The sequence below is a fragment of the Heliconius melpomene genome, chromosome 7 (assembly GCF_056956725.1).
Source record: "Heliconius melpomene rosina isolate 202511_hmr_F chromosome 7, ASM5695672v1, whole genome shotgun sequence".
Classification (NCBI taxonomy): domain Eukaryota; kingdom Metazoa; phylum Arthropoda; class Insecta; order Lepidoptera; family Nymphalidae; genus Heliconius; species Heliconius melpomene.
This window is the reverse complement of record NC_140395.1, coordinates 12381907-12397415: the sequence shown is the minus strand read 5'-3', so window position 1 is coordinate 12397415 and position 15509 is coordinate 12381907. Positions and strand designations below refer to the sequence as shown.

General features: G+C 31.6%; 1 protein-coding gene across 2 annotated transcripts in view; it reads right to left on the bottom strand.

Annotated features, from left to right (window-relative positions):
- LOC146537892 (mitochondrial cardiolipin hydrolase-like) overlaps positions 1–15509 on the bottom strand; it is a 107332-nt gene that overhangs the window by 44958 nt on the left and 46865 nt on the right. The window contains exon 5 of one of the 2 annotated variants that reach the window (XM_085188405.1): positions 3267–3302. The exons of the other annotated variant lie outside the window; for it this stretch is intronic. The gene's annotated coding sequence lies outside the window, so the exon portion shown is untranslated. The remainder of the gene's footprint in view (positions 1–3266; positions 3303–15509) is intronic. 2 annotated transcript variants of the gene reach the window in all.

Sequence of the window (15509 nt, the reverse complement as noted above, 5' to 3'; positions counted from 1 at the left end):
AATAAATATAATAGTCACTTGTAGCATTTCGTCTAGATGGAAATTATAGTTTACAGTATAACATTGTAATAAATAATTAAGATGTCACTGATTCGAAATGACCTAGCCTTCGAGTGGTATAGTATGACCGACGCCAACGGGCAGATGACTTTGATGATTTTTTAAATTTTTATATATTTTCGAATTACTATTATTTTTTATGTAACTATTTGCTGCTTATAATTATTATTTATCTCAGTTCGGTATATTCATTTTAATAATTTGGGATTTTATTTAATATTGTTCGCAAAAATTAATAATTATTTAATATAGAAAAATGTTTAGTACGCGCGCACGGCAAACTTTAGGTACTTTTTCTAATATTAAGAATTTCCTTTACTTACTTTTACTTCTTTTGTTTGTTCATTTCGATTACTCAGACATTTTTTCTAATAATAAATCTCCACTTATTATTATTTTTTATCTTATTTTAATTATTTAGGCTTATATTGTCGCGGGCGTAGCCGCGTCCGGGCCCACTAGTAAAACTCTATAAAAACATTAGTTCTCACCAATGTGATAATGGTTTAAAACTTTTAGATTTTTTATAAGAATAATAAGTTATTGAATTTGAAGCACAGTATATTTCACAGATTACGACTTAAACTATATCTTAAGTTACAAATATGTACATAAAATATTTGTACCTAAAATGAATAAATAATAGGCAAGAGAAACCAAGTCTATGAAGAATTGTCAATACAAATATAATTTTAACACATCATTTATGCAATGTAAATATACCATTACAGTACAGCCGTCAAAATTTCAACTCCAATTTAGTGCGTCACAAGTAATTTAATAGACGGTTTCAAAGCTTTCATTTTAAGTGTAATTGGGCGGAAATTGAATACATTTTTCATAAATTGAATTTCAAAATTATAAGGGCGCCTCCACAAGTGAAAAACTAACACCCAGTTAACTTGACACTAAATACACGTTGGAGTTACTAAATTGATATAATTAGTATGTGGGGGTCAACAGTCTTATATACGAGTATTATGGATCGGTTTTTACTACCGCAAGGGAACGAAGTTTTATTTGAAGGAAAGTGAAGTGGGCTATTTTATTATCGAATAAATTATTTACGATGGACTGATAAGTGTATTATAACTTCGAATAAATATTTCAAAACATTCAGTGTATTGAATGTTGTGTCTAATATGATTGATGTTTTAGTGCTACGTCGTTACAATAAATAATTTTACTTTTAACAGTAAAAATACAGTCCAATTGATAACCTAACAGTAACAGTACAATAATTGGCATTTATTTCTCTCCATATAAATATTAAATGCGATGCCAGTACATAAATCCTAATTAAGTTTACGGGGGTATTTGCAAGTTATGGGGGTTGGAGCGTGTAATATTATCTCAGCCCCCTAAGCTTTGTTAATAATTTAAAGTGTTCAGAGGTCTGTCGTAAAGTTGCTTTAAAATGTAATGGTATTTGAACAAATAGCTAATAAATATTTAGCTACAAGTACACTCGTAACAATAATTTTATAGTTGTTCCCTTCTATAGATCATGTTATTTGTATTGATTGGATATTATTTTCGATGTTTTGTGTGCAGACGGAGCGATACGCACCAATACCGCAAATTTAACAGGGAGCAGTATTATTGAACGTCAGTCATGTAAAATTATGGGTATTGTCATAATATCTGGACATAATATATTTTTTTTACTTAATTCAAACATTTTGAATTAGTACTGATTGAATTAGTACTATCATCAGTTTTAAGAGTAGGTATTAAGTAAAATCTACGTATTTTACTATTACAATCACTCTATATTTTTTTCACAGATAGAATACTTAAATGTATAGTGATTATATCAGAAGATATGGATTTCTGTAGAATATCAAAAAACTATGCAAGATCTTGCTTTACAAAAGAAAAAATAGTGACTCGGCACCAGCTTTTTAAATTTCCACCAGTCATAATGTGACCACCGAGCAGAAAAAATATTTACAAACAAACAAAGCTATCTAGACTTAGCAACGACGCGTAAAGTCCTAAAAGCAAAAGCACAACGCTACCCTAATAAAATTTTAATAAAGAATACATACAGCCCCTGCTAAATGTTAGTGGGTCTTGTCACGTGATCGAAATGGGAACCAACCCCCAACCCCTATTGCAATCGATCAAATCAGACAATAAGTTTACGTGAAATTTCCACCCGCTCTCGTTCACAACAGATCTTATCGAATGTAACGGGCAACAGAATAGCCCCCACTGTGAAAAGACATGCAGAAATGCATTTTGAAATTGTATATTGATGTTATTTATTTAGTTTAGTTTTCTTAATTTAACTTTAGACTTTTATCGTTTCTATGAAGCGAACAAAAAATGTTTTAAAGGCTAACAAAATATATAACAAAATTAATAATCTGGCGTCTTATTTAATATCATGAAAGTTTTTATATAGAATAAAAAGTATATCTTTTCTAATGTACAACGTATTGAACGTACAGAAGTCAGTAATATTTAAATTGGTTCAGCTAAATTTGGGCTTAAGTAACATTGCAAAACGCAAATATGAAGCTTATTCTCAAATAATTTTATAATCAACTTGAATATTTATTTCACAGTCAGTAAGGTATACGTTTTATAGACAGGATACAAATAAAAACCGCCGTAGGTAAATGCAACAACACGCAAATGTAAATATTTATATTAGGGTTACCGTATCCTATAAACGAAATTTTGTATATTTCGATAGTTTTCTATATGAAAATTTGTTTCATTATTTAGGTTTGCGCTGTATCCGGCACATAGAAGGATAGGCAGAGGCAATCCCTAGTGTTAAGACACTCCGATCCCATTAAAACTCCGTACCCGTCCTTTGCGGATTGAGTGTCGGAACTCGTTGTCGAACTTTTTGCCTCGTTACCAGAGCGAGATGAAAATATTAAATAGTGGAATTTAAACTCACAACCTCTTGGGTTTACAGTGACACGTTTGTGCCCCTGCGCCACAATTGGCATCACTATATTAAAATTGCTATGATTGTTTTTGTTTAAACAAACTACAATAACTTTAACGATCAATTTTCTTATAATAAGTTACATTAACAATATAATTGCATAATATTATTTGTACCTTAATACCTACTATATATCAACAAGTCAAATACAAATATTATCGGTCAAACATTTCGACATTCCGCCGAGGTTTGGCACTTTTGTAAGGATGACGAAAATCACATCTATTTCTATACTCACATTATCAGTTTTTATCGGCTACTGAACTCGGTGGACCTGAAACAAGAATGGAAATTTACTCATCGATTACGTTGTAGACGTATTCATGTCATATTTGATGTAATATTGAGTAATACAGTAAGTATTATTGAGAATGCAAGTTACGAGTTCAAATACGTTAAGTTCTATATTTATAGAGCTCTTGTTTTATTTTCTATTTAATATTCAAGAAGGAAAAGAAAAAGTTGTAAGTACCTAAATATATTACATTATTGTATACAAAGCCTTGTTATAAACGTTCCCTTTCATTCAAATTATCATCTATATGGTATAATACACGCATGCATTTTAACGTAGAGCAAGCGGGCGAAGCCACGAGTGAACGCTAGTATATAGGAAACATTAAAACCTATGAGTTATCATTTATTAATCGACTAAATAGTATTAAGTAATAGTACAAAAACTAAATGATCGATTGTCTTGAATTGTCATTGTATTGTGATCAAATAGATAAACAAAATGTCGCGGATTACAATAATAAAGAAACAAAAACTATAAATGCCTGATAGTAAACTAGACAACACTCTGTTACCACGAACTTTATCTAAGATACCAAATGGAATAATTTTAGGCATTATATAGTTTTTTCAACTTCACGCTGTAACTCGCATGTAGTAGGGTAGAAAGAAAAAAAGTAGTATGACAAGACACTACATTCTTCACTTTCCACACGAATTCGACACATTGCATGTTGAGTGACCAATACGAAAATATAACGGAGAAATGAAAGTAATTCATTACCCTGAGTGGAAATGGAATCCACAACCAACCGCGTTAAGAGACAGATGCTATCCAACTGCGAAACGGTGGCAATAAAAAATAAAACAAAGGCAAAATATAAAAACTATCCTAACTACAGTCAAAGTTAAATCGAAGCACATAGAAAATATCTGTACAAACTAAAAGAGAACAATTAACAATAATTTATATGAAAACTGCGTTTAAAATACAAATAATTAATTAATTACAGAACTAATTACGTTTATTCATGATATGATTTCGAGGAATCCCAACGTAGCGCTATCAATGTATCATATCATTACTGTTTCAATTGAAACAAATCCTCAGCACCCGCCTACTACACCAATATTAATCAGAAAATACGATGTTATTAATATTGGTCGTTGCTTTATTGTAATTAAAACATGGGCGGCGTAACCAATCTATATTATACAAATCAGAACGTACATACTTGCCATAGAAAAAATAGTTGAATGTTTAAAATAAACTTCTCTTCGTAGAGTACAAAGTTTCTATCCATCGCTATACGCTAATATATACGATAGTCGTAATCGACTTTAGGTTTGTATAACTCGCTCTCAAATCTGAGCTGGATCTTGAGATGTCGTTTTCATTCAAAAAATATATATCTATGAATGAAAACGGCATTTCGAGATTCATTCATTTCATTTCCTTAGTCGGTTTCACCACTAGATATATAATTCAAAAGGAAGTTTGATATGAACAAGACTAAATATAAGATATATTGTAGTAAAATTGAGAGATGTGCAGTCCACGCAGGCGAAGCCGCGAGAGGAACACTTGTTTAAATATATAAAATTATCGGCTATAACAGCCACTTCCGATATAAAAATGAACGTGTAGCCATTAGTCAAACAAAAAAGTTTATCTTTTATCAGCGAGTGCATCGACCCGACGACGTAGTTGAGATTGCGTGCCGGTAATTATATTCAGATTATTCTATACCTTACAACGTCGAGTTTGAAAACAAAATATGAAAAAAATACTAGAAATGTGAAAAACTTCGGTTTCAAGAAGTGGGTATGTGTGTCAAAATATAAAATATTTTTTTTGCTTCATACTGCACATAGAAGGGTAGGCAGACGGAACCTGGGAATCTAGTGGTCAGACACTCCGTTCCCATTAAGACACATCCGTTCCACATTTTCAAAATCATTAAAAACCATAAATACTGTTTACCGGAGGCATCAACAAAGAAAACTAACAAAGAACGCTAACTTACATATCTAAGCTCTAAAAAAAAGATTACAATCCAAAATCTACCATTTCCTAAACACGAAAACACCAATAAATCGATGCAGTTGCATTAGAAATAAGTGATATAATTTTCGTAATGGAAGGTGGTGCGGCACAAACAGTTTCGCAGTGCACACCGCCCACCCCTGCATTGCGGGGCTTGCGGAGATCCAAGTCTGCGGTACTGGCGCACCTATTAAGGACTTTTCGTGACATAAATCGTTGGACACTTCCTACCTTTTTGCACGGAACTTCTGTGAATACTAAATGGTGGGTAATGTTTGTGCAAATGTATCCAAAATGTCGCTTTGGTATATTTTCTGTGTGATCAAGAATGTATTCCGTTTATTTTCGTAAGACAAAGTATTATATTATTGTGAAAAACGGTTGGTTTTTCACAATAATTATGTAACGCATATATATCCTTTCTGTCTGAAGAGAAATATAAATATGAAAAGGCATTCGGATCATTCTTAGCACACGATTTAAAAAACTTTCCAATCAGTTTCGAAACTAGAACTCCGACGAAAGGCAAACAAGTGGTATTTAATATTAACGCCCAACACCGAATTAAGGTCGTAATCAGAGTAATTGTTACGGATTTAATGGGCATTTCAAAGAACAAAGGCGTGGTCTATTTCTAAATAAAGTTGTAGTTCAATTTTTAGAGGGCGAAACACAAGGTGAGTGTAACGAACCCGTTTTCTGAGAAAACTAGGAGAAAAAAAGCAAATTGGCAAGCCCTCGCGTCTGGAATTGGCATGAAAAAATACGGCGGAGGATTAGAGTATGGGTGGGACAAAACTAATTTGTGTTTTGCAAGCCTTGTCAGACAGATCAGACTTGGTTTCGCAGAACATAATTACTCGGTACCTGTTCGTATCTACGTATATAGCTAGCTAGTAAAGACATGTGAGTGTTGATTTTAGCATTTATTATTACTATTATACTTTTTAGAGGGCGAAACACAATTTAAATTTATTTCTCCGCTATTCATCATTCAAAAGATATGCAATAAAATAAATAAAGCACTTGTGAGATGAAAGAATATGATTATGCATATATGGGGCATGAGAAATCATGATAGCAATTTATTACAAGAGTTCTACCTATATAAAAAAAGTATTTTACCACTCAACCAGCTCGCTAGAACAAAAGAATAGTGTAGATCAATTCACATCCCAATATCTCATTCTTAGAAATTGTGCCCCTTTATATGTAATATATTCGTTTGAATTATACACAAAAAACGACATTCTGGGACAAAAAAATGAAAATAAACAAAAAATAAGGAATATAAGAGGCGAATTTTCACATAAAAATCCTTATCATTTATATGCAAAAGTTAGTCAGTGAGCGCCAAATATTCTTTGACGCACAGAATAAATAACGATGTGAGCCTGTCTACCATCACATATACAGTGTGTTTAGCATTAAAAAATGTAATGTCATGTATATACTGGCAATCCATTCGTCTGAAGGTTGTTAAAAATAAGGTTGGCTTATTTATATACCTATAAAAAATATATTACAAATGTAATTTTTACATATTATTTGGAGTATAGCAGCATAGGGGGTTTTAGAGCATAGCAGCATAGGCAGAAATAGAGCAAAGTTTAAATATAGTCATTTCTCCGAGTGGGAATCGAACCCACAACTAAAACGTGTACAGTCAAAAAGTGTTATGTATAACAGCAGTACCATAGCTTCAAAATAGTAACAGGAACGATGTGTTAAATGCCTAAGGTCAATATTATACATCAATCTGTCTTATTATGGAAAAGGCAAAGTGATTTATGTAAAACTACATACAACCCACGCGATACTAGCGGCCGATTATTTCAAACATTGTATTTGGTTATATGGAATAACTTATAACTTTTTTAGCTTTATTCTGTATCCCGCACATAGCACGGTAGACAGAGGGAACTTGGAAACCTAGTGTTAAGTCACTCCTCCTCGAGGCAGTGCATGTTAATTGGCGGAATTCAAGGCTGCGCTTTTTGTCTCGTTCCTAGAGCGCGGAAATGAAAATATTGAATATTTTATTTAACTGAGTGGGAATCGAACCCACAACTGTCGCGTTTACAATCACACGGCTGTGTCCATGCGCCACAACGGTTACGACTGTATATTACACGAGTACTATTAACGATTTATCCTATAGCGAAATTTACGAGTACATAAACTTACGTGTATATAAGTAGTTTCCCATTAAACAAAATACACATATTATTAATAAATAAAAAAAATACATAAAGTACTAAGTATATAAAATTCTTATGTAAAATAATTAATATATAATTTTAGTGTGTCCTTTTTAAAAGTATGACCAGAACATGTTGCAATATGCGGCGGCGATAGAGATATTAGAGCGACATTTATTGAAATGGCAAAAAAATTTAAGTTTCAAATACAAATGAATACTTAACAATATTTTTGGTTTACATCCCTACATGCAAAGATAAGCGAGAAGATGAGTGACTCAACACTAGGTCCTCCCTGTCTGCATTTCTAACTGTGGAAACTGCATGAAAAAAAAACTAACTTCAAGTAGTGTCAATGAAGCAGCCTAAAAGGTTTGTAAAGATTTTTTTTAATTCATCCTATTTGATCCGGAAAATACGATATCACAGTTTGATATAAAATATAATGTAGTTTATAAAGCTACTATGATATCCTTTAGATAGAAATCATTTTAAATTGATAACGGCCCCCCGTAGGTTCCTTTATTTTTTACTTGCTACTGCTATTTACATGCGGCCAGTAATTTACTATTTTTAATAGTTTTAGTACATGTAAAGATAAACAATTTAAATAAAATTTATTTTCTACTCTACGCAGTATCCCGTATATACCACGGTAGGCTACTTTCTGCTGCATTTTCGAGACATTACGTATTCGGTGGTGGAACTCAACGTAGTGCACTATCTTCTTACCAGAGCGACGAAATCAAAATATTATATAATTTATTACCTCGAGTGAGGATCGAACCCATCGTCGCCGTACATTTACACTCACTAGCTGTGCCGCTGCGCCACGACGGTGTCATTTAAATAATCATGACTTAGTTATTAAGAATAAAAAAACCTCGAGCTATATAAAATGAGTATCTATCTTAAACAACTTTAAATCGGGCCAATGCCACGGAAACAGGAATTGGATAAATTATTCAGACGAAAGAAAAAGCGTATTGCGTCATACAACGCTTTCCTTTAGAGCATTTCAAACGTGTGATGTTTATAATTTAAGCTTGATGTTTTTATACTATTTTTATGATTTATTTTACTTTTTTTTTCTAGTGTTAAGATACTCCGTTCCCATTATGACACTTCCGTTCCTCAATTTCCGCCTAATTCTGAATTGCGTGTTGAGTGGCGGAACTCTACGCCGCGCTTCTACCAATTACCAGAACGAAGAATTGAAAATATTAAATATTCTTTTTCCTCAAATGGGAATCGAGCAGCTGCCACAAAACAAAAACTAACAACAAGATACACTAAATCAAAGCCATCATCATAATTATCAAAGCCATATCGTTACACTTTAACAAGTGTTTTAATTAAAAGAAAAAATGCTAATATTTTATATCGCGATTAACTTCTGTACCATAAAACGGGTATTTTATGTCACACTCAAAAAACACAAAGAAGCGATACTATATAGCGTATATTAGTTTGTTTACCCAGTACTGCCTCAAAGACGAATGGAAGTGACTTTGTCTATGACCCCTGCCCTCCACAGAGCACCTTATATGTAGACTTCGCGTTTTATCAGCATGTAATACACAAAATATATTTCTTTTGTTTAGAATAAAAATCTAGAACTACGAAATATTACTTATTTTCTTTTTTTTGTGACAGCTTTTTTCGTTACTACGTTATATAAGGTAAAGTTCTCTTCTAAATGATGATGTGATCATATAAGCCGGATTTCTGTAGTACCTACCTACTAAGTAAAAGCTCAACAAAAGGAAATTTTCATTTAAGTTTTCACTTATTTTAACAAAAAATAAACTGGTAAATTCTAAATTACATCTTTCAACAAAATATTTTTATATTACTTTTAGTATATTGTTAGGTAATGAAATAGACAGCGTTTTTAGCATTAAGTAGGTATAAAGAGATTGTTAAAGAACCTGGCTCAATTTTGACGTCTTTTTAAAGGCTACGAACTATTAACTATTAACTTATAAACAAGATTTCTTTTTATATTTTTTTGGTATTATGATAAATATGTGTGTCTACTCTCATTTAGTGCATTTACCTCGTTAGATAATGTTAAGACACTCCTATATTAAATAATATTCAATAGTTAACATCATTACTCTACCATACTTCATTAAAATGTAACACAGAACAATAGAAGTAATTTCTATAAATTCTAGACCTTTTACCACATTGTATAATGAAATAAATAACACTTTAATAATTTTGCTAAAATGAAATCTCTAAAGTTAAATCAATTCACACATTTACTTTGCTTTTAGAGCTTTATTAATTATACCTTTTATAAAAGGCAATTTCAATTAGAATATGTTTAGGTTTTTATATTTTAAACTGTAAAAATATATTTATGGGCATGGATTATGGCATATTTATGGGCATGGATTATGGCATTTATGGGCATGGGCGTAGGAATGGGAGAAGGGGTCGTTGGTCCATCCATGAGACTTGGCTCCTAAGAGTAGCCCACTCAAGAATTTTTACACAAAAAGACCAATTCGAACTAGAGTCAAAGCTCTCCCTAGAAAACATCTCTAGAAAAGCCTATGATTGTAGGTACTATATAGTACCTAGGTTCGTTCTAAAATGTGATCGTTTGCCAACAAACATTAAAAAGTTGTTTAGAATTGGCAATCTCCATTTCAATGTACCGGCCTATGAGCCAAATAGGACACGACAGTCTCGTGATCAGCTCTCTAATACTCAGTATAGTATTCAATATACGCTGAGGGCTATACCAATTATGTATTAGGCATCAATAGGTCGATATACTTTTGTAAATAGATAAAAAATAAATTATCGCCACGTTTTTTCCCGCGTTCAAATATATTATCTGTTCTGTTCTTTTATTATGGCGTTCCTAGCGTGCCAGTTGAGCACAAAATCACTTCGCCAATGTCAAGTTGTATGGAGAACACTAGAAAGAAGTTGTACGGTAAAAAAAGAGATAATATTACACAACAGAAAAATGCATGTTTAAAAATAAATATAATATCAAAATAGGCAGCGGGAAACTAGTGTTAGAACAGCGTGTTGTGTGTTGAGTGGCTGAACTCAGCTCAAGAGCGAAAGGTGAAATTCATTTACCCAAATGGGAACCGAACCCATAAGCTTAGCCCTACAGTCAGACCATCGCTTCGTCACGACCGACAGACTCGTAGATATACATGCCTGGCACGATTATATTTATCTGTTTTAAGCTCTAAAACAGAAAAATACAATACTTTTTAATTGCTACTATTCTATGCAGTGTCACAGAACATAATCTCTTGCAAAATTTTTAAAACGATTATGATTACATTCATATGAATTAGCACCGAGAGAAAGCGAAAAAGCTCCAATAATACCATTATTCTAGGAAACGTCACAGATTGTGATGGAATTTTGACGAAGATTTAGCGTTTAGATTAAAATCTAAAGCACGTAGGTAGATATTTGATATTTTTATTACGTTCATCTTAGGAGCTTTATTTTTTTTAATATCACTGTGTATCCTGCATATGCATGTAGTGGAATAGGAAGACGGGACCTAGTGTTAAAACATTCCGTTTCCCACTTTTTACCAATATCTGGAGACTGAATGTTGAGCGGATTAATTCAACGTCACGCTTTGTATTGTTACCAGACGGAAAAAATAAAAATAATAAATACATTCTCCCGAGGGAGAATAGAATCCATAACCGTATCGTTCGCTTGTAATTAGACGCTTTGCTGCGCATCGACGGGCTCAACATTGATATAATACCTAAATCTTTTTCAGTTATAAAATTAATAAAGAGAAATTTATGCTGGGTAGTGGTTTTGACAACAGCCTTTTATCTACAAAATATGAAACATCTAATCATATTAAAAATATTTAAAAAACTTAACTACCGTGCAATCAGTCACGACCCAATTTCGCTACGACGTTGTCGATTATATTATTATTAAATATTGAATAATATTAAAACTAAATAAATATAAGTAAATAAAACCACTTTCTGTAAAATAGTTTTTAAAGAATAATTGTATCTAAACAAATGTATCTACTCCTACAAAACTTTTCCAAGTCTATTTTGCAACAAAGTAACAATAATAGCTTCAATTTACTGTTTATTATCGTTTCTTACGGCAATATTATTATTGTTTGCGATAAATTAATACATTGCGGATGACTGAACTCGAAAAATATACAGATATGTAAGTATTGGCTCATTTAATAGAAATTGTTATGTTTTATTTATAAAGTACTGCTTTTACGGTGTATATGAATAAAGCATGGCTTGTATTGCTTTTACACCCATTTACAGTTGTTCATCATAGCTAAGTTTTTATGTCTTCATTTGATGGTAATCGAAGTACCAGGAGAGAGCCACTTTCATTATGTCTAAAATAGATACTGGGTACGAGTTTTTCATAGAAGGCCCAAAATCTCTTAAACACAATTAAAAATTATAAAATGATAGAATTGTTTATAACTTCAAGTTTTGCCATTTGATACAAACTTCTTCAAATTCTACACTACTAAAAATCAAAAGGAAATGCCATATTAAAAACAAGAATTTCATATATGCGGTGATTGCTATTGAAATATTTAATTTATTATGTTATAAAATAAAGTACATTAACAAAATACATGAGATATATAACTCAACTATTATTATCACATTTTTGTTGATTTCTTTATTGCTTAGAGGACATTTATAAACACTACGTGATCGCTCCCAATTACATTGAACCTTAAGGCTTATCTAATATTAAAGATAGTCTTTATGGGAGGTCACGACACAATTCCAAACATAAGTTATCAACAAAAAAATTGTTATTAGCTTGTTTACATAAAATTCTATTGTAGATCCGTTAACATTTTTTTTTTAAATTTTAGGGCGGAAATAAGAATTAGTTCCCATCAAAAATCCGTAATCCATTACAGATTAGGGTTGTGACTGTCGTAATATTTACATTGGAACAATATATGTTTTTTGTGGCCCTTACTAATATCCCATTTCGCAGAACGGTCTGTTTAAACAGATATATTTCCGGTTTAATTTTTTTTTGTATCTATTTAAGTTATTCATTAGAAACAAATGTTTTCACACAATTTTAAATGTCCAGCTGATAATGCCGGTTACAATATAATCATAAAATATTTTAGTTAACTATTTGAATTACAATAACTAACGAAATCAATAGAATTAAGACGTATATATATATTAAGTTTATAGATATCGATTTTTTATTTACATAGGTCGCTTGAGACCATGAGTGTAGATGTAGAGTTACGAGTTTGAAGTTTAAAAATAACTGATTAGATAAACCCAGTAATGACGATAATATACCCATTCAGTATGTCTTTTCTATAAATTGAAATTTTACTGGAATATGTATGTGTAAGGTATTTATAAAGTCAATTTGTCAGCTTAGAGTGTATATGCTTTTAAATTGTTTATTTTTTCATTACGTACATTTTTACACCATTCGAAAGTGTTAAAAAAAATAAAAATAGACTTTTATTTTTTATATAAAACAATTTTCGAAATTGTAAAAATCTTCTGATACAAGATACAAGAATACATCATATATAGTTTTTCAAAAATGTGTTTCTAAGTTTTTTATTTATCCTAAGACTTCTCTTAACGAGCTGTCAGTAGATTTACACACTAACTAACACCGACGATATGATTCATACAAAGCTAAGTATTTATTATAGTATTATTATAACATGTGTTGAAAATATCTGTCCGAAACGCACCATATCGATGTTTACAAGTTAAAATTCCGAGAAACAATTGAGTCACGTTGCCAGTCACCCCAAAACGGCCATAATAACAATGCAGATACTTAATCCTACTTAAAATTCAACGACGAAACTAAGTACAAAAACAAGTACAAACCAATTGTAGCCATATTTAAGTACATAAAACCAACTTTAAAAACAAATGGGCATTATATTAACTTCTTCATTTACTAAATTAAAACAGAAACTTTTTTAAATAATATATTATTATACATTGTACGAGTATATAATATGTATGTTAATGGTAACTACATTAATACATAAAAGCAATTAAAACAATTTCTGAGGCATGAAGGGCCTACAAACAAAAACTTTAATTCTAATATTTAGTTAAGATTCAAATGACCATAAACGGTTAATGGCCTTAAAAATAAAAAAAATAATATATGGGACCCTAATCATGGTAAGGCGCGTGCGCACTCTATGCGGGTGCTTTGGCCGATATTGTATAATGACTTCATAATAATTGGCCAGTCATCCCGGCGGAATGGTCCCGTATAGTGATTTCGGGCCTGGGGGTGAGAATGGATATTCATTCGTAATAATTTAAACTTAAACTTTGGGAATTTAGCCCAAAAGTATCAATAATGTTTTTATTGTAACAATGAGCCATTCATGTTGAATTTAATTTGTAAATCCTAATACTATTATTATAATGTATTTTTTATTTCACTTCGACAATCTATATATATAAAATCGAAAGGTCACTCACTCATCACGAAATCTCAGAAACTACAAGTGCTAGGAATCTCAAATTTTGCATAGGAGTTACTTACTTACGTTACTTATTCGACTTCTAAGGGGTTGTTTTTGGGGTCGAAAGTTTGTATGAAACTTCGTTACTACAAATGCTAGGAGTCTCAAATTTTGCATAGACGTCACTAGGACGTAGTCATGGAGACAGAAATTAATAAAGACATAGTTCACGCGGGTGTAACCGCAAGCGGGCCGCTAGTTTCTAATAAAACTTTTTTTAATTGTTAAATAACATTGTAAATTTGAAAATGGTCATGTATGTATACAAACATATATTAATATTTTTTCATGTAACAGTATTAGTCAAGTTCCTTAATCATAAAGTCAACTGTGATACGATAAACAGTTTTTGCTATCAATAAATAAACTTTTCATATTTGTACTGGTAAACACCAGAGACCTGTAAGTGTACATAAAATCCTGCAAAAAATAAACAAATATACTTATATACGAATATTAATATTCATTATAATAATAACTTTACGAAATCCTATCGTATTTAGATCCACATTTACAATCTATGAGGGTCAGAAAAAATTCCAAACAATCTGTCCAATTTGTATAAAACTCTTTATTAGATTTCGACCCATATTTCCGGATAATTAAGAGACCCACGCTCCAAAATGATTGAACAAAAGTAAATAATTTAAATTATATCTGCCCTTTGGGGTGCGAGGGGAATTTTTGATCACTCGAAGCATAAGTTGCGACCAGCATAACGAAAGCATCAATAGAGATAAATTACAAAGTCCAAACATTTGGACTTACACACTAATATACAAATATTTCATTATGATTCACATTCAAATTTAACAACTTTCAAAAACATTTCATCCTCTATACATCTATACTGAATTTTTCGTCACTTTAAAAAAAATAACAAATAACGCCAAAAGCATGTGTCATAATTACCTTAACACGACAATAACTGTATTAAAACAAGTTTATGAAGCTTTCATTTCGAGTACTTCAACACCTATTAATAAATTCATTGATAATTAGTTTTAGGATAATCCTACTCTAAACAAAACAGAAATAATAACTGACGTCCAACCCACTACAATAATATTACTGATAAAATCTATGCATCGCCTTATTAAACCATAATTAAAGTTGCAACCGAATGCAGCCTGAGTCATGGCCCCCATAAAAATTTGCAGACCAATGCGTTCCGCCGCAATATGGTCATTTTATAATTTGCAACTAATTATATGGGACGAATTAAATGTGGCTGACGAAACAATGGATGTTTTAATAACGTCACATGCCAGAACAGGGGGTATTAACATTTGCGTTCGATAGGGGAAGGTCCACATTTACCAATCAAAAAACCAATCTATAAAACAACATAAATGCAGCAGATCAGGATCAATTTTTATTATTTACTAAAATGTTACAGCACACAAAAGTAATAAAAATATTTAGTTAAAATGAGACAAAAAAGGACAG